The sequence below is a fragment of the Meriones unguiculatus genome, chromosome 15 (assembly GCF_030254825.1).
Source record: "Meriones unguiculatus strain TT.TT164.6M chromosome 15, Bangor_MerUng_6.1, whole genome shotgun sequence".
Lineage (NCBI taxonomy): Eukaryota > Metazoa > Chordata > Mammalia > Rodentia > Muridae > Meriones > Meriones unguiculatus.
Genome location: NC_083362.1, coordinates 34,602,756 through 34,622,736, shown reverse-complemented (window position 1 = coordinate 34,622,736; position 19,981 = coordinate 34,602,756). Strand labels below are relative to the sequence as shown.

Genomic DNA, 19,981 nt, shown 5'->3' with positions numbered 1-19,981 from the left:
ACGCTGGCGTGTAGCTCTGGGCTGGCGACCAAGCGCCTGGCGGAACCAGGGTCTCTTCTGAGGTTTAGCCAGGTGAGTTAAAGCTGATTGACTCCCCCACTGTGGGGTATCCTCTCACCTGAGAAACACAATCACTTGTGTTTTATGGTCGCGAGTTCTGCTTGCTGGTCACTGTGCCAATCCTGCTGTGCTGCTGTTCAGAATGAGAGTCCTCCCGGCGCTGCCATCTTGCCCCGCCCCCAAAACAGATTTCTATAGAAAAAGAGTAGCATATTATTAGCTATACACTTGTATCTGATACATGGTTGCATTTATTTTCTATGTTGGTGGACTACAACATAGAATGCCCAGAGAGTAATGCCCATGGAATTTTGAATATGATGGAGTTGTTTCATAACTAAAGAAGCAATGAATCATTTAAAATTTGAAACAATCATTTAAAATGTATCTCCATCTTAGTTCACATGATTAGTGGTTTCCTTACAAGATAGGAAGAGTTTAGATGAACAGCTGTCAAATCACATATAAAAGTTTTCATAGGAAATGTAGTAGCATAACAATCTAAGTTGAATACTTAGAAAAATAGTTATCATCATATCCATGACTAATTTCCTGATTTGTGAACGTGTCATTCACTCAATGACATGCATTGAAGTCTGACCATGGCATGAGTTTACACATACAAAGAAATAGACGAAAGCATGAAACAGACCCTTGGTAGAGATGATGATCTGGTATACAACAATCAGGTGTGTATTTGGAAAGAAATTATGAGAGCACATGATACTTAATCAGAGCTGATTAAAAACTTGTATGATAAATTCTTGGAAGAAAACTGTAGTCACATATCAAGACACATGTTATATAACTGCACATTAGTTTGTGACTTCCATGGTTGTTATAAGAGATTGCATCCTCAACATTTTTACTTCTTACCATAATTTAACCAACCTACCCCTGAAAATTGTTTACTTACAAGGCCATTGACTTAAGTACAGCAACATGATATTTAAATACCAACCATGAAAAGAGAAATAAATACATAAATGGTTTTGGTCAACAAGAGTTAAGAAGCCATCATTTATTTATCATTATACAGCTAAATTACTATGTTCTGACCCTGGAAAGATTGTGTACTCCAACAATGAGAGTGACTCAGACTTTTCATCTGGCCCCATAAATCAGCGTGTTGTTCTGAAAGAATGACTAAGGGTCTTTGCTTAGTCATTTAATTGCATAGTTCTCATGAAAGCACAGGAGATTTTTACTATTCCTTTTCAAATATTGTTAGGTTGGATTTTCCAAGATGAGTACACAGGCCCTCTGGTACCGTACTTAGTTCTTGCACAGGAAGGTTCATGCTTGTCTTCTTTTGTTAATGGGTTTTAAATAATCCACAAACATTTGAAAAAAAAAAAAAAGGTCTTATATAAAGATGGCAGAGGAAAAAAAAGAAATACATACAGGCTATCCTAATAGCAAATGTCTCTTTATTTTAACATTGGAGAAAAAGTAGTTGTTTGCTTCACATTGTACTTCAATTTTGTTAGTTATGTTAGTTTTGTGTTCATTGCTGGGATAAAATACCATTACCAGTGAAATTTATAGAAGAAACACTTCATTTGTGTTTAAAGTTTCTAAAGGATATGAGCTATAAGCCATCATCACTGTGAGAGAAGCAAGTTGACAGTTCTTATCTTGCATATCAACATGAAGCAGATAACTAGTGGAAATCACAGCAAGTCTTTAAAGCTGGCCTCCAGCGACATAATTCCTCTAAGAAGCCTACACCTCCTAAATATCACCAAAAAAAAAAGACTAACAACTGAGTACCAAGTAGCTCAGGAAATACAAGCCCAACATTTATAAGAAGCTTATGTCAGTTTCCTGTACAGCTCTTGGCTGTACTTAACGATATTCTCCAAGACACAGATGAGCTCATAAGTGGATTGGATGAACCAAAAAGTGAAATTTGTATTTTTTCAAAAAGTATTTATTTATTAATGGGAAAGTCACAAATGACTGTATTTCTAAGCTATACTCTAGAACGTAGCCATTTCTGACACAGCAACTTGGTATAAACGTTAGAAAGATCCTAACCACCACAGAGAAGTAACCATCTCCCATGAAACTGATGACATATACAGCCACCACCAGGAGCTAAGTGGTGCTTTTAACAACTGTGTTTAGAAATACTGTTCAAGAAAACAAAACCAAGTTAAATGATAGATAATACACTATTCTGAAAGCATTAAATACAATATTCATTTTTCTTATATGATGACAAAACCTACATAAATCACAATTCCGAATGGCAGCAACATTCATGGGGGCTCAGACATCTGCTTAAGGGAACCAACAGGCACTTGCTTTCAAAAAAGTGCACATTTCTCACATTTGAGCACAACCATGAATAAGAATTTATTTTCTTAGCCATTAAGGAAATGCAAATCAAAACAACCCTGAGATTTCACCTTACACCCATGAGAATGGCCAAGATGAAAAACTAAACTGACAACACATGCTAGAGAGGTTGTGGAGAAAGGGGAACCCTCCTCCACTGCTGGTGGGAATGTAAACTTGTACAACCACTCTGGAAATCAATCTGGTGCTTTCTCAGACAACTAGGAATAGCGCTTCCCCAAAATCCAGCCATACCACTCGTAGGCATATATCTAAAAGAGGCTCAAGTACACAAAAACGACATTTGCTCAACCATGTTTGTAGCAGCTTTATTTGTAATAGCCAGAAGGTGGAAACAGCCCAGATGCCCCTCAACTGAAGAATGGATGCAGAAATTGTGGTACATCTATACAATGGAATATTACTCAGCAATGAAAAATAAGGAAATCATGAAATTTGCAGGTAAATGGTGGGACCTGGAAAGGATCATCCTGAGTGAATTGTCCCAGAAGCAAAAAGACACACACAGTATATACTCACTCATATAGACATACAACATAGGACAAACCCACTAAAATCTGTGCATCTAAAGAAACTAAGCAAGAGAGAGGACCCTAACTAAAATGGTCAATTCCCATCCTGAAAGGCAAAGAGGATGGACATCAGAAGAAGAAGAAAACAGGAAACAACCTAGGGACCTTCTACAGAGGGCTTCTGAAAGCCAGAAGAAGAACACAGGAAACAAACTAGGAACCTACCACAGAGGGCCTCTGAAAGTCTCTGCCCTGCAGACTATCAAAGCAGATGCTGAGCCTGATGGCCAGCTGTTGGGCAGAGTGAATGGAATTTTATGTAAGAAGTGGGAAATAGTAAGAGCTGGAGAGGACAGGGTCTCCAAAAGGAGAGCAACAGAACAAGAAAAATTGAACACAGGGAACTTCCCAGAGACTCATACTCCAACCAAGGACTATTCATGGAGATAACCCAGAACCCCTGCACAGATGTAGCCCATGGCAGTTCAGTGTCCAAGTGGGTTACATAGTAATGTGAAGAGGGACTGCCTCTGACATAATCTGATTGGCCTGCTCTTTGATCACCTCCCCCTGAGGGGGGAGCAGCCTTACCAGGCCACAGTAGAGGACAATGCAGCCACTTTTGATGAGAACTGATAGACTAAGATCAGAAAGGAGAGGAGAACCTCCCCTATCAGTGGACTTGGGGAGTGGCATGCATGCAGAAAGGGGAGGGAGGGTGGGATCGGGAGGGGAGGAGGGAGGGGCTTATGGGGGGATACAAAATGAATAAAGTGCAATTAATAAAAAATTAAAAAAATAAAAATAAAAAAAGTATTTATTTTCAAGCTGGACACAGTAGAAAAGGTCTTTAATTCTAGCACTTGGGGCAAGATAAACATATTTCTGGGACTGCAAAGCCAGCTTGGCTTACATATTGAGTTTGAGCACAGGCAGCACTACATAGTTAGACCATGTCTCAAAACCCCCCCCCCCAAAAAAAAAGAAGAGGGAAGTTTCTAGTTAGAAAATAATAAGATTAGAGTCTTACCAAAGAGCAACCTTTCACTGTGACAAAAAGGAGCAATCAAAAAATTTAAGAAAGAAAAACTAAATGAACATTTAATCAAGACTAACTGGAGTTTTACGGCATTTATCAGTTTTTTAGGAAATAGACTGCTGGATTACCTCTTATTTTCTGGTTGCTAAACCCAGACTTTTGCTATATAACCCTCCCCTCCCCCCCCTCCCCTAGACTTTGTTTTGTTTCAGTCATTGCTGTTTGTCACTAGTTTTCTGCTTTGAACTATTTCCTTCACCATGTAGTCCTACAGAGAGGCTTTTCTTTTTCCTGAGACGACTTCAAGAAGGAGCTGTAGGTGTGGAAGCCTTGAACATTTTCTCAGGCGCCTCGGCAGACCTCCAGTCCTTTGAAATGCGCTTCTGTTCTTATGTCATAGTTTCCATGCTGAATCCTGGCTTCAGTATTTTGTCTTATAAATGTTTGATGTTCAATTATAAGTGAATGTAGGATTTCAGCAACTTAAATACAACAAGATCACTGTGTATATAATAAAAGCCTAAAATGAATTTTTGTCTGTGATTTTTTTAAGTTAAAGGTTGCCAAATGCTTAAAAATGACCTGCTAACTATCTTATTAAAACATGTTATATAAGCTACATAAGTATTAAATAACATAATTATCTATTAGAATTTTAATTTATTCATGCAGTTCATTGTGTATAGAGGTTAATTCAATGTGTCTGGGTATTTTAATGCCATATCCCCAGAGGAAAAATACAGTAACTTTCTCACCACTTATACCCCTTCAAAAAAGAAGAAGAAAAAAATACATTTTAAACATCAGACTAGTAGACAAGGACTCAGAGCTGGGCACATACTAGGAAGAAGTATGGAATCAGATTCCATTAACTGTTCAGTGTGTGAATTATTTTATTGACCAATGATGTATTCATGGGTCCACATAGGTTCAGTTTTTCTTACTGTTTTTCTATTGTTTTTTAATTTTTCTTTTATTGAAAATTGGGTCTTTCATACAATATATTCTGATTATGATTTTATCTCCCCCAACTTCTCCAATGTCTTCACTATCTCCCCTTTCATCCAAACTCACAGCCTTCCTTTTCATCCTTACCAAATAAACAGACATTTAAATAATAATAACCTAAAACCAAACAAATCAAAATAGGACAAAATAAACGAACAAACATAAGAAAAAAGCCAAGGAAAAAGCACAAGAAACTCATAGAAACACATATATCCATACACATAGAAATGATACGAAAACACAAAATGAGAAATCATATATATATATATATATATATATATATATATATATATATGACCTATGAAGTGCTCAAACAAACAAGCCCTAACAAAATGCTATGAGACAAAGGACATGAAAAATACTGAAGTTGTTTTGTGTTGCCCACCTACTGATAGGCATGGGGCCTGTCCTTAAGAGTGGTCTGGGGGGATCCAGAATGGTGGCTCCTGGAGGACACTGTCTGACAAGCAGGACAGCAGTGACAGCACAACAACCAACAGATAAAATTCTGGGCCCTAAAACACCAGGGATTGTTTTCCCCAGGTGAGAAGAAACCCCACAGCGTGGGAAGAAATCGAGTTCAAGTCACCCAGCTAAACCCTTGAAAAGTTCCCAGATCCTAGCAGGTGCTCAGTCATCAGCCCAGAGCCACATGCCTATGTGCTCTGATCACCATCCCAGACTGAACTGTGGACACAACACCAAAGACTGCGATTTCCGGTCAAGAGAAAATCCCACAGTGAAGAAAGCCATTAGGACAGACCTCAGGTCACCCAGGCAATCCCTGAAAAAGGTCTTGGGGTACAGCAGGTGCTCAGCAGCCAGCCCAGAGATCTGCCTGTGTGTCCAACTTACCATCCCAGATAGAACTGTGGGCCCCAGGGCACCAGAGACTGGGTTTCTCTCTTGGGAAGAAATCCCATGGTGAGGGAAATATCAGGTCTGACCTCAGGGCATTCAGCATACCCTTCACCCCCTAAAAGTTCTCTGGAAAAGTTCCCAGGTTCCTGCAGGCTCCCATTCGCCAGCACAGAGCCACTTGCCAGTGCCTGTGCGATCTACTCACCATCCCAGACGGGACAGTGGACCACAAAACAGCACAGACTGGGTCTCCCTATTGGGAGGAAACCGCACTGTGGGGGAAATATCAGGTACTGCCTCAGGACACCAAGCTTCAGGAAAGTTTCTGGGTTTCCACATGCTCCAGGCTCAAGCCTCCTGCTACACACATGAGTGCTGCACTCATCTGCCACTGATTACTACTTGGGTACTGGGGCACAGAGCTCCAACCTTAGACCTATAGAAGCCTGAGAGCCACTGGATCAAGCCCCAGATATTGCTCCAAGGTGCAGCCAGTTATCTCTAGCTAAACTGACCAAACCGCAGGGCTCCCTGGTTCTTCAAAAGACCTGCTCCCAGCAAACACAATGTAAGAGCAGCAGCAAAAGTTCAGTTATTCAGAGCAAGTAACCCAGTGGCAGGGCAGCTGTCTCCAGGACTTCTCCTGGTGAGAGGACAGACCCCCTGACTACCAATGACCACAGTTACCACACAGTTTGCCTGAGGTAAGCTATGGCAATCCCTGAGAAACATCAGCATTTGGTTGACCATACACAAAAAGCTGTGAAGACCTCCTTCAGAATCCTGAAGGATTCTCCCTACCCCAGGACTCCAGCAGGCACCAGAAACTAACAGCCAATACCTGAGAGAGTCAGATAGGTAGAGACAAGTGTAAAAGCACAACCAACAAAGGCAAAGCAATATGGCATCTCCAGAACCCAGTTATCCAGGAGCAAGTACTCCTGGACACCCTAACATAATTGAAATTCAAGAAGATGACCTTACATCTATGCTTAAAACAAATGAACCTAAAAGACATCTACAGAACCTTTCACCCAAACAAAAAAGAATTTACCTTCTTCTCAGCACCTCATGGAACCTTCTCCAAAATAGACCATGTAGCTGGTTACAACACAAGCCTCAACAGATACAAGAAGGTAGAAATAATCCCTTCTATCCTATCTGACCACCGTGGACTAAAGCTGGACCTCAATGACAATAGAAATAGCAAAAAGCCTACACACACATGGAAACTGAACAATTTGCTACTCAATGACAGCAGGGTGAGGAAAGGAAAAAACAAAGAAATTAAAGTCTTCCTAGAATTCAATGAAAATGAAGGCACAACATACCCAAACTTACGGGACACAATGAAAGCAGTGCTAAGAGGAAAGTTCATAGCACTAAGTGCCTTCAAGAAGAAATTTGAAATATCTCATACAAGCAACTTAATGGCTTACCTGGAAGCCCTAGAAATAAAAGAAACAGACACACCCAAGAGGAGTAGAGAGCTGGAAATAATCAAACTCAGGGCTGAAATCAATCAATTAGAAACAAATAAAACAATTTAAAGAATCAATGAAATCAAGAGCCGGTTCTTTGAGAAAATCAACAAGATAGACAAACCCTTAGCCAAATTAACTAAAAGGCAGAGAGACACTATCCAAATCAACAAAATCAAATATGAAAAGAAGGACATAAGTACAGACACTGAGGAAATCCAAACAAAATTTGAAAATCTAAATGAAATAGACAATTTTCTTGATCGATTCCACTTAGCAAAGCTGAATCAATATCAGGTAACTCAATTAAATAGTCCTATATCCCCTAAAAAAAAAAGAAGCTATCATCAAAAGTCTCCCTCCCAAAAGAAGCCCAGGGCCAGATGGTTTCACAACAAACTTCTACCAGACCTTCAAAGAAGAGCTAACTCCAATTCTCTTCAAACTATTCCACATAATAGAAACAGAAGGAACACTACCAAATTCATTCTATAAAGCCACATTCACATTGATACCTAAATCACACAAAGACCAAAAAAAGAGAACTTCAGATCTATCTCTCTATGAACATTGATGCAAAAATACTCAACAGAATACTTTTAAAACAAATCCAAGAACACATCAAAGATATCACCCACGATGACCAACTAGGCTTTATTCCTGGCATGCAGGGATGGTTCAATATATGGAAATCCATCAATGTAATCCACCTTATAAACAAAATGAAGGAGAAAAACTACATGATAATCTCCTTAGATGCCAAAAAACATTTGACAAAATCCAACACCCATTCATGTTTAAAGTCTTGGAGAGATCAGGGATTCAGGCACATATCTAAACATGGTAAAGACAATATACAGCAAGCCTATAGCTGACATCAAACTAAATGGAGAGAAACTTAAATCAATCCTACTGAAATCAGGAACAAATCAAGGCTGCCCACTCTTTCTGAATTTCTTCAACATAGTACTTGAAGTCGTAGCTAGAAAAATAAGACAGCTAAAGGAGATCCAGGATACATATTGGTAAGGAAGAAGTCAAAGTATCACTATTTGCAGATGATGTCACAGTACACATGAGTGACCGCAAAAATTCATCCAGAGAACTTCATTTCATAAATACCTTCAGTAAAGTGGCTGGAAAAAAAAATAACGCAAAAAAAAAAAAAAAAAAAAAAACAATAGCCATCACTTATGTAAAAGACAAAAGGGCAGAAAAAGAAATATAAGGAAACCATACCCTTCAGAATAACCATGAATAACATAATGCACCTTGGTGTAACTCTAACTAAGCAAGTGAAAGACCTGTTTGAAAAAACATCAAGTCTCTGAAGAAAGAAATTGAAGAAGATATCAGAAGATGGAAAGATCTCCCATGCTTATATGATAAACATACTAAAATCTGTATACCTAAAGAAGTTAAACAAATAGGAAGACCCTGGGTAAGATGCTCAATTCTTATTCAGGAAAGCAAATAGGATAGACCTAAGAAGATGAAGAAAATAGGTAAACGACAGGAGCCTACCACAAAAGGCCTCTGAAAGACTCTACACAGCAGGGTATTGCAGCAAATCTGAGAGTCATAGCCAAACTTTGAGCAGAGTCCAGGGAATCTTATGAAAGAAGGGGGAGATAGAAAGACCTGGAGGTGACAAGAGCTCCACAAGGAGAGCAACAGAACCAAAAAATCTTGACACAGGGGTCTTTTCTGAGACTGGTGCTCCAATCAAGGGCCACACATGGAGATAGACTATAACCCCTGCACAGATGTAGCGTATGGTAGCTCAGTCTCCAAATAGCCTCCCTAGTAAGGGGAACAGGATCTGTCTCTGACATGAACTCAGTGGCTGGCTCTTTGATCCCACCCCCCTCCCCCGAGGGGGAAGCAGCCTTACCAGGCCACAAAAAGAAGACAATGCATACAGTCCTGATGAGACCTGATAGGCTAAGGTCAGATGGAAGGGGAGGAGGACCTCCCCTATCAGTGGACTTGGGGAGGGGCAAGGGAGGAGAAGATTGAGGGAGGTTGGGATTGGGAGAGGACCATGGAATGCACTAGAGCTGGAATAAAAAGTGAATAAATTGTAATTAATGAAAAAAGAAATTTAAAAAAAGGAGTACAAACCTAGAATATAGTAGCCTAGCACAGCCTGAAAGTTTGACTCCAGGACTTCATCAGGAGAATATCCTACAGGGGTTCCACGCCTTACTACAGCAGAATCTAAGGTTTGTTATAAATGATTAATACATAGTGTGCTTATATAAAGTGTGTGTGTGTATCATAGTGGATGTATGGGTAAAGATAAATCACCCCAAAAAGTATAGTATGTAATTAGAATTTATCCAGAATTTTACATTTTTGTCAAATTTATACAGTTTTATCTTTTGAAAATATCCCAGTTATTCCAGATACTCATTTTATTGGTTGGCACACTTACCACTTTTTTCATAGGGCTGTTGTTGTTGTTGTTCTGTTTGTTTGTTTTTCCTGAGATAGGGGTTCTCTGTGTAGCCATAGTTGTCCAGGACTTGTTTTGGAGACCAGGCTGGTCTTGATCTCAGGGAGATCTGCCTGCCTCTGCTTTCCCACATCCTGGACTACAAGTGGAACACTGCACCCTGAAGGATGTTGCTTAAGTAAAATCAATTTTGTTTTTGTTTTGTTTTTTGTTTGTTTGTTTTTATATTGCAGTTTTCATCAACTCTATGATATTCATTCACATCTTGGTATTTCTTAAATTAAATCGTTCCTTTCCCTTTGTTATTATAATGAAAAATAATACCTCATAGTGATATCAATATACAGTGATAAATATTTCAAATGTAATTAGTAACATGTTACTAAAGATAGAACATAAAGATAAATTATTTTAAGAATCCAAAAATACTGTCAAGCTCAGATAATGATGAGAAACAAGCTGGAGAACATAGAAATTTATTCTATGTTTTTCAGATTAGAGCTACTTTCTTCTGTAGGAATGAATTAGAATTTTAGCTTGGTGTGGTAGATTCTTTGAGGTCAGCCAGGTCTAGAAAGAGAGTCCAGGTCAGCCAGAGTTATACAGTGAAATCCTGTCTCAAATAAAATTATAGAACTTGGCATGATTCCGTCGTGCGTGTCTGTTCCGGGGAGCGGTACGTGGTTCTCTCCGTCCAACTTCTCTTACACCGAAGTACGCGCCTTGGCCTCATGGAAGGCTCGATGGACATGGACATGAGCCCTCTTAGGCATCAGAACTACCTTTTCGGTTGTGAACTAAAGGCTGACATGGATTATCACTTTAAAGTGGATAATGATGAAAATGAGCACCAACTATCATTAAGAACGGTCAGTTTAGGGGCAGGGTAAAAGATGAATTACACATCTTAGAGGCAGAAGCAATGAACTGCGAAGGCAGTCCAATTAAAGTAACACGGGCAACTTTGAAAATGTCTGTACAACCAACAGTTTCCCTTGGGGGCTTTGAAGTTACAGCAGCTGCAGTTTTTAGGTTGAAGTGTGGATCAAGACCTGTGCACGTTAGTGGACAACACCTAATAGCTGTAGAGGAAGATGCAGAGTCAGAAGATGAAGATGAGGACAATGTAAAACACTTAAGTATGTCTGGAAAGTGATCTGTGCCTGGAGGTGGTAACAAGATTCCACAGAAAAAAGTAAAACTTGATGAAGATGATGAGGATGAAGATGATGATTTTGATGAGGAGGAAGCTGAAGAGAAAGTTCCAGTGAAGAAATCTGTACAAGATACACCAGCAAAAAATGCACAAAAATCAATCCAAGGAGAGGACAAGATGCCAGTGCCAGGAAAACACTACATCTGAGGAGCAGGACAACATTTCCCTTACAGCGACCAAGAGGCTGAACTCTGCCCTAAAACAACAGCGATCATGTTTCCCAGGTGAGAGGAAAACCCCACGGTGTGGAAATCAGTCGGGTCCACTCTCACTTCACCCAGGCAGAACCTGGAAGAAATACCAGGTCCAGCAGGTAAAACACCAGAGACTCAGAATCCCTGTCACGAGAGAACTCCACAGGGAAGGAAGGAAATGGTACTGGCTTGGGCCACCCAGTCTTTCCCTGGAAAAAGTCTCGCAGACCAGCAAGTATGAGCCATCATCACTGAACTGGGCTCCAGCCAAAAGCACAGACAGTTACTGCATGCCCAGCTCTCCAGCACAGAGTTGTGTGTCCCAGGAGTCACTGTTGGGAGAAATCATCACAGGGAACGAAGCAAAGGGGACAGACTTAGGCCACCCAGTATATCCTGGAATAGGTCCCTCAGACTGGCCCAACCCAGGGACCTGCTGTGCACCAGATAGCCTGCTGTTACCAGGAGAGTGTTACCCACCCACCACAGATTACCGCTTGGGTACTGGGACATAGAGGCCCAACCTCAGACCTACAAAAGCCCAGAATCCCCAAGATCAACCCCCATATACTGCTGCAAGGGGCAACCAATTATCCCTAACAAAACTGACCAAACCACAAGACACACAGGTTACAACAGCAGATCACTAAATCTACAGCAACAAACCCAGAAGCAGGGCAGCTGTCTTTAGGACTTCCCCAGGTGAGAGGAGAACCCTCTCGACTAAAAAAAACCACAGTTACCACTCACATATCTATCTCTGAGGTGAGCAGTGGCAACTCCTGAAAAACACCAGCCATCCAGTGACTATGCCCAAAAAGCTGAGAAGGCTTCATTCAGGAAAAAGCATCTTCCTGCCAAGGAGATTCTCTCCACCACAAGATCCCCAGGAACCACCAGAAGCTAACTCCAAACACCTAACATAGCACAATGGGTAGAGGCCAGCGTAAAAGCTCAACCAACAAAAGACAGAGCAATATGGCATCTCCAGAACCCAGTTATCCAGAGGTAAGTAGCCCTGGACACCCCAGCATAACTGAAATCCAAGAAAATGACCTAACAACTATGCTCATGAAGAGAATAACAGAGGAAAGAAATAAAATACATAAAGACCTAGAGGAAGAAAACTCAAACAGATTATGACCACCCCTAAAGAAATAGAAGAAGTTGCAGCCAAACACTTTGTGGCATTTAGAGAGGAAATGTTTAAATCACTGAATGAAATAAAAGAAAAAGAGGATTGTTCAAACAAACAGCTGAAAGAATTGATGGAAAAACAGGAAAATACAGTCAGACGGGTAAAGGGAATCAAAAAAACAGCGCAAGATCTGAAGATAGAATTGGAAAAATTAAAGAAAAGACAAATAAAGGAATTTGTGGAGAGAAAGAACTTAGGGAAGAAAACAAGAACTACAGAGGTTAGCATAACCAATAGACTACAAGAGATAGAAGAAAGAATCTCAGGTGCGGAAGATACAATGGAAGAAATAGATGTATCTGTCAAAGAAAATGTTAAATCAAAAAAATTCATGACACAGACCATCCAAGAAATTCAAGACAGCATAAAAAGACAAAACCTAAGAATAATAGGAATAGAGGAAAAAGAAGATTCCCTGCTCCAAGGCCCAGAAAATATTTTCAACAAAATCATTGAAGAAAATTTCCCAAAGTTAAAGGAGAGGTCAATAAGAATACAAGAAGCCTACAGAACACCCAATAAATTAGACCAGAAAAGAAAATCCTCTTGCTACATAATAATCAAAACCGTAAGTATACAGAACAAAGAAAAAATACTAAAAATTGCAAGGGAAAAGGCCAAGTAACATATAATGGCAAAACCATTAGAATCACACCTGACTATTCAACAGAGACTATGAAAGGCAGAAGGGCCTGGACAGATATCATGCAGACCCTAAGAGAACACAGATGTCAGCCCAAGCTACTATACCCAGCAACACTCTCAGTCCTCCTAGATGGAGAAAACAAGATATTCACTGACAAAATCATATTTCAACAATCCCTACACACAAATCCAGCATTACAGAAGACACTGGAAGGGAAAATACAACCCAAGAAAACTAGCTACTATCAAGAAAACACAGGAAATAATTAACCTCACTACAGTAAAATAAAAAGCAATCAAGAACACAACCTTATGACCGCAGCCAACATCAAAATCAAAGGACCTAACAGCCACTGGTCATTAATCTCTCTCAACATCAATGGACTCAACTCTCCAATAAAAAGACACAAATGAACAGAATAGATGCATAAACAAAACCCAGCAATCTGTTGCATACAAGAAACACACCTAAGTCACAAAGATTGACATTACCTGAGGGTAAAGGGCTGGAACACGGCTTTCCAAGAAAACGGACCCAAGAAGCAAGCAGGAGTAGTCATTCTAATAACTGATAAAATAGATTTTCAACCAAAATTAATAAAAAGAGATGGGGAAGGACACTTCATATTCATCAAGGGAAAATTCCCCCAGGAAGAAATGACAATCCTGAACATCTATGCCACAAATACAAGGGCACCCACATTTGTAAAAGAAACATTGATAAAACTTAAATCACATATAGATCCCCATACATTAATAGTGGGAAGCTTCAACACCCCACTCTCAACAAAGGACAGGTCAACAAAAAAGAAATTAAACAAAGAAACAATATCTCTAACAGAGGTCATGAATCAAATGGACCTAACAGACATTTACAGAACCTTACACCCAAACACAAAAGAATTTACCTTCTTCTCAGCACCTCATGGAACCTTCTCCAAAATAGACCATATAGTTGGTCACAAAGCAAGCCTCAACAGATACAAGAAGATTGAAATAATCCCTTGTATCTTGTCTGATCACCATGGAATAAAGCTGGACCTCAACAACAACAGCAATAGCAAAAAGCCTATACACACATGGAAACTGAACAACTTGCTACTAAATGACAGCTGGGTCAGGGAGGAAATAAAGAAAGAAATTAAAGTCTTCCTAGAACACAATGAAAATGCAGACACAACATACACAAACTTGTGGGACAAAATGAGGGCAGTGCTGAAAGGAAAGTTCATAGGACTAAGTGCCTTCAAGAAGAAATTCGAGAGCACATTCAAACAACTTAATGGATCACTTAAAAACCCTAGAAAAAGAAGAAGCAGACACACCAAAGAGGAGTAGATGGCTAGAAATAATCAAACTCAGGGCTGAAATGAATCAATTAGAAACAAATAAAACAATTCAAAGAATCAATGAAACCAAGAGCTGGTTCTTTGCAAATATTAACAAGATAGACAAACCCTTACCCAAACTAACTAAAAGGCAGAGAGACACCATCCAAATAAACAAAATCAGAAATGAAAAGGGGGACATAACTACAGACACTGAGGAAATCCAAACAATCATTAGGACTTACTTCAGAAGTTTATATGCCACAAAATTTGAAAATCTAAATAAAATGGACAATTTTCTTGATCAATTCGACTTACCAAAGCTGAATCAGGACCAGGTAAATCAATTAAATAGTCCTATATGCCCCAAGGAAAAAGAAGCAGTCATCAAAAGTCTCCCATCCAAAAAAGCCCAGGACCAGATGGCTTCAGCACAGAATTCTACCAGACCTTCAAAGAAGAGCTAACTCCAATTCTCTTCAAACTATTCCACAAAATAGAAACAGACGGAACATTACCAAACTCATTCTATGAAGTCACAGTCCCCTTGGTATCTAAACCTCGCAAAGACCCAACAAAGAAAGAGAATTTCAGGCCAATCTCCCTTATGAACATTGATGCAAAAATACTCAGCAAAATACTCGCAAACCGAATACAAGAACACATCACACATATCATCCACTATGACCAAGTAGGCTTCATCCCAGGCATTCAGGGCTGGTTAAATATACGGAAATCCATCAATGTGATGCACCATATAAACAAACTGAAGGAAAAAAACCACATGATAATTTCCCTAGATGCTGAAAAAGCATTTGACAAAATCCAACATCCACTCATGTTTAAAATATTGGAGCAATCAGGGATACAAGGCACATATCTAAACATAGTAAAGGCGATATACAGCAAGCCTATAGCCAACATCAAACTTAAAGGAGAGAAACTTAAAGCAATCCCACTGAAATCAGGGACACGACAAGACTGCCCATTCTCTCCATATCTCTTCAACATAGTACTGGAAGTCCTTGCTAGAGCAATAAGACAACTAAAAGAGATCAAGGGGATACAAATCAGAAAGGAAGAGGTCAAATTATCACTATTTGCAGATGATATGATAGTATACCCCAAGTTTTTGAGTGACCCCAAAAACTCCACCAGGGAACCCCTACAGCTGATAAACACCTTCAGCAAAGTGGCCGGATACAAAATTAACTCAAAAAAAAAAAATCATTAGCCCTTCTGTATACAAAAGACAAAAGGGCTGAGAAAGAAATTAGGGAAACAACACCCTTCACAATAGCCACAAGTGACATAAAGGACCTTGGTGTAACCCTAACCAAGCAAGTCAAAGACTTGTATGAAAAAAATTTCAAGTCTCTGAAGAAAGAATTTGAAGAAGATATCAGAAGATGGAAAGATCTCCCATACTCATGGTTTGGCCGGATTAACATAGTAAGAATGGCCATCTTACCAAAAGCAATCTACAGATTCAACGCAATTCCCATTAAATTACCAACACAATTCTTTACAGACCTGGAAAGAAAAATTCTCAACTTCATATGGAATAACAAGAAACCCAGAATTGCAAAACAATCCTCTACAATAAAAGATCTTCTGGAGGTATCTCCATCCCTGATCTTAAGCTGTACTATAGAGCAACAGTAATAAAAACTGCATGGTACTGGCATAGAAACAGAATGGTGGATCAGTGGAACCGAACAGAGGATCCAGAAATAAACCCACACACTTATGGACACCTGATTTTTGACAAAGGTGCCAAAATCATACAATGGAGAAAAGATAGCATCTTCAACAAGTGGTACTGATCTAACTGGATGTCTACATGTAGAAAAATGCAATAGATCCATACTTATCACCCTGCACAAAACTGAAGTCGAAGTGGATCAAAGACCTCAATATAAAACCAGACACATTAAATCAGAAAAAAAGTGGGGAATACCCTTGAACTCATTGGCTCAGGAGACAACTTCCTGAACAGAACACCAACAGCACAGGCTCTAAGAGCAACACTCAATAAATGGAACCTCATGAAACTGAAAAGCTTCTGTAAAGCAAGGGACACTATCATCAAAACAAAACAACTGCCTACAGATTAGGAAAAAAATCTTCACCAACCATTCATCTGACAGAGGGCTAATATCCAGTATATATAAAGAACTAAAGAAGCTGAAAAGCAGCAAGCCAATTAATCCAATTAAAAATGGGGTACAGGGCTAAACAAAGAACTCTCTGTAGAGAAATATCGAATGGCAGAGAAACACTTAAAGAAATGCTCAAAGTCATTAGCCATTAGGGAAATACAAATCAAAATGACCCTGAGATTTCACCTTACACCCATGAGAATGGCCAAGATGAAAAACTAAACTGACAACACATGCTGGAGAGGCTGTGGAGAAAGGGGAACCCTCCTCCACTGCTGGTGGGAATGCAAACTCATACAACTACTCTGGAAATCAATCTGGAGCTTTCTTAGACAAGTAGGAACAGTGCTTCCTCAAGACCCAGCCATACCACTCCTAGGTATATATCCAAAAGGCACTCAAGTACACAATAAGGATATTTGCTCAATCATGTTTGTAGCAGCTTTATTTGTAATAGCCAGAAGCTGGAAACGACCCAGATGCCCCTCAGTGGAGGAATGGATACAGAAATTGTGGTGCATCTACACGATGGAGTATTACTCTGCAATGAAAAATAGGGAAATCATGAAATTTGCAGGTAAATGGTGGGACTTCGAAAGGATCATCCTGAGTGAGCTGTCCCAGAAGCAGAAAGACATACATGGTATATACTTACTCATATAGACATATAACATAGGATAAACCTACTAAAACCTGTACATCTAAAGAAACTAATCAACAGAGAGGACCCTGACTAAAATGCTCAATCTCCATCCTGAAAGGCAAAGAAGATGGACATCAGAAAAGAAGAAAACAGGAAACAACCTAGGAATCTCTCACCGAGGACCTCTGAAAGGCTCTACCCTGCAGGCTATCAAAGCAGACACTGAGACTATGGCCAACTGTTGGTCAATGTGCAGGGAATCTTATATAAGAAGTGGGCAATAGGAAGATCTGGACAGGATGGAACCCCACAAGGAGAGCAACAGAACCAGAAAATTTGAACACACGGAACTTCCCAGAGACTCATACTCCAACCAAGTACCAGGTATGGAGATAACCTAGAACCCCTGCACAGATGTAGTCCATGGCAGCTTAGTGTCCAAGTGGGTTACATAATAATGGGAACAGGGACTGTCTCTGACATAATCTGATTGGCCTGTTCTTGGAGCACCTCCCTCTGAGGGCTGAGCAGCCTTATCAGGCCACAGAAGATGGCAATGCAACCATTCATGATGTGATCTGATAGACTAAGATCAGAAGGAAGGAGAGGAGGACCTCCCCTATCAGTGGACTTGAGAAGGGGCATGTGTGAAGAAGGGGGAGTGAGGATGTGACTGGGAGGGGAGGAGAGAGGAGCTTATGGGGGGGCATACAAAGGGAATAAACTGTAATTAATAAGAATAAATAAATTTAAAAAATCAAAACAAAATGGAAAAGACTTAAAACCATCAACACCAAGATCAATGGGTCAAGAGTCCTTAAAAAAAAACAGGAAAAAACTCCTAAAACACCAAAAGGACATAGTTCTGTAGACATTAAGGCAAAAATGCAAGCAAGTGTAGAAAAAGCACATTGAACATTCCTGAGCACTACTGGTAAATTAAGCCCAAAGATGGGGAAAGATGAAAAGGAGAGAAACAAATATAGTCCATACTGAATATCATCAACAATCCAGACTGAAGTCTTCTATTTTCATCTCAATCCCCTTTCCTGATTGGCCATCCATTCCCCCTTGCACGCTGGAAGCAACTTCTTGTTTTCCCGATAGAATTTTTCTTTTTCCTGTGATGCAGAGAACTTTACTGCTTTCTACTACTTGTGCAAATGTCTCATTTCTTTGATCATGTTTTAATATCTTTGTATCCTTAGCTGCTCAATAAATTTTTAAATAAACCAAAAAAAAAGAAAATTATGGAGCTTCATCCCAAACACAACTACAGTTTATCTTTTAATCAAAGGAGAATAGGAAGTAAAATAATTAAAGAAAGAAGAAGAAGGAAATAAAAGAAGGAAAGAAGAAAGAACAAGAAGGAAAAGGGGATCTATTTAACATACAACTATTGGGTCAAAATATGGTCTTTTTTATAAAGTTAATATAAATGCTAAATTTATTATTTCCAAACTACTTATAAAATTTTGAACTTTATGTAGGAAAAAAGTGGGTTTTTTATTATTTAATTAATAGTTGACTTGAAGTAATCAAAATATGGTATAACAAATGTTGTTTTTTGACTTTCAGTTTTCTAAAATAGATAAAATACTTCTTCCTAAAATCATTGGATTATGAAACTTAATAACAAAATAAATAAATAGCTCCTGCACGAATGTGTCAAGGATAACTATAGAGTACTCAGCAATATTATGAAATAAATATTACAATAATTGTTTATAATATTCAAATGTAGAGAAAGATAAATATTTATAATGGATGCATGTATGAAACAAGATGTATATTAATGCTGTTAAAATTCTATCTTGTCTTCTCTGCTGACAGGAAATTAGCTGACCTATAACTGTAAGAGTATGTATCTGTCGACACAAGAACTTTAAGAGAGAGTGTCAGGAAAGTGTATAACTTTTTTTTTTTTTACTGGTCCATAGTGTAGGTTCTGGAATCAGCAGAGCTAAATTGACATGGGTTCATTCTAGTTTCCATCCCATAAGATTATCTTAGGCAAGATCTTCTTTATCCCTAGACATTTTCAAGAGTCAAAGAATAATTTCTGTTTTGTGCTTACTAGAGTTGAAGCAGGACTCTTATCAATGAGAGTTTTCAGGAGTATTACCATGTTGCTAACATCTCAGGGATGGAGGATGAAACTCTATTGCTGAAGACACTGCAGTTGCTAAGGGTAGGAAACATGCAGTCCTAACCAGCTGCAACACCTGTAAATCACAAGGACTAGCATGGCAGACCACGAATAAAGGTGCAATAGTGGCACTCACATCCAATGCTAATCACCAGACAGATGTCTCATTGGACTTCAACCCAACTCAACAGGCACAATACCGTGACTGGTACTGAAAAAATGGCCAGCTTCCTGAGACTATAAATGTAATGGACCTTAGAGAGAAAACAAAACAAAACACCAACCAGCTACCACTTTGCTGAAGGAGGGTAAGTCCATGCTATTTTCTAAATCTTACCCTTATCCCACAGATAACTGTAGCTCCTATTACTTATCAAAGAAGCCTCTTTTTACATCAAATGGAGACCATCATAGAAAACCACAAGTTAACACAATGTAGAAATCAACCATCATGGAGAATGCATAATACTATACAGTTCCTGCATCTATGGCTCAGGGAACATTGTGGAAAGGTGTGTGGACTATATGAGCCAGAATACCAGAAATTCTGGTGTGAGCCGGTCGTACCTAGAGAGGGCTACATAAGAATACTGGATGAATAACAATATCAGTGAACATGTTAGTGTGGAGGAAGGAAATTTTCAGAGGGTCCCATCCATAGCT

General features: G+C 39.3%; 1 pseudogene; it reads left to right on the top strand.

Annotated features, from left to right (window-relative positions):
* Nucleotides 1–10,514: 10,514 nt before the first annotated feature.
* LOC110555040 (nucleophosmin-like) lies at nucleotides 10,515–18,297 on the top strand (annotated as a pseudogene).
* Nucleotides 18,298–19,981: the final 1,684 nt, after the last annotated feature.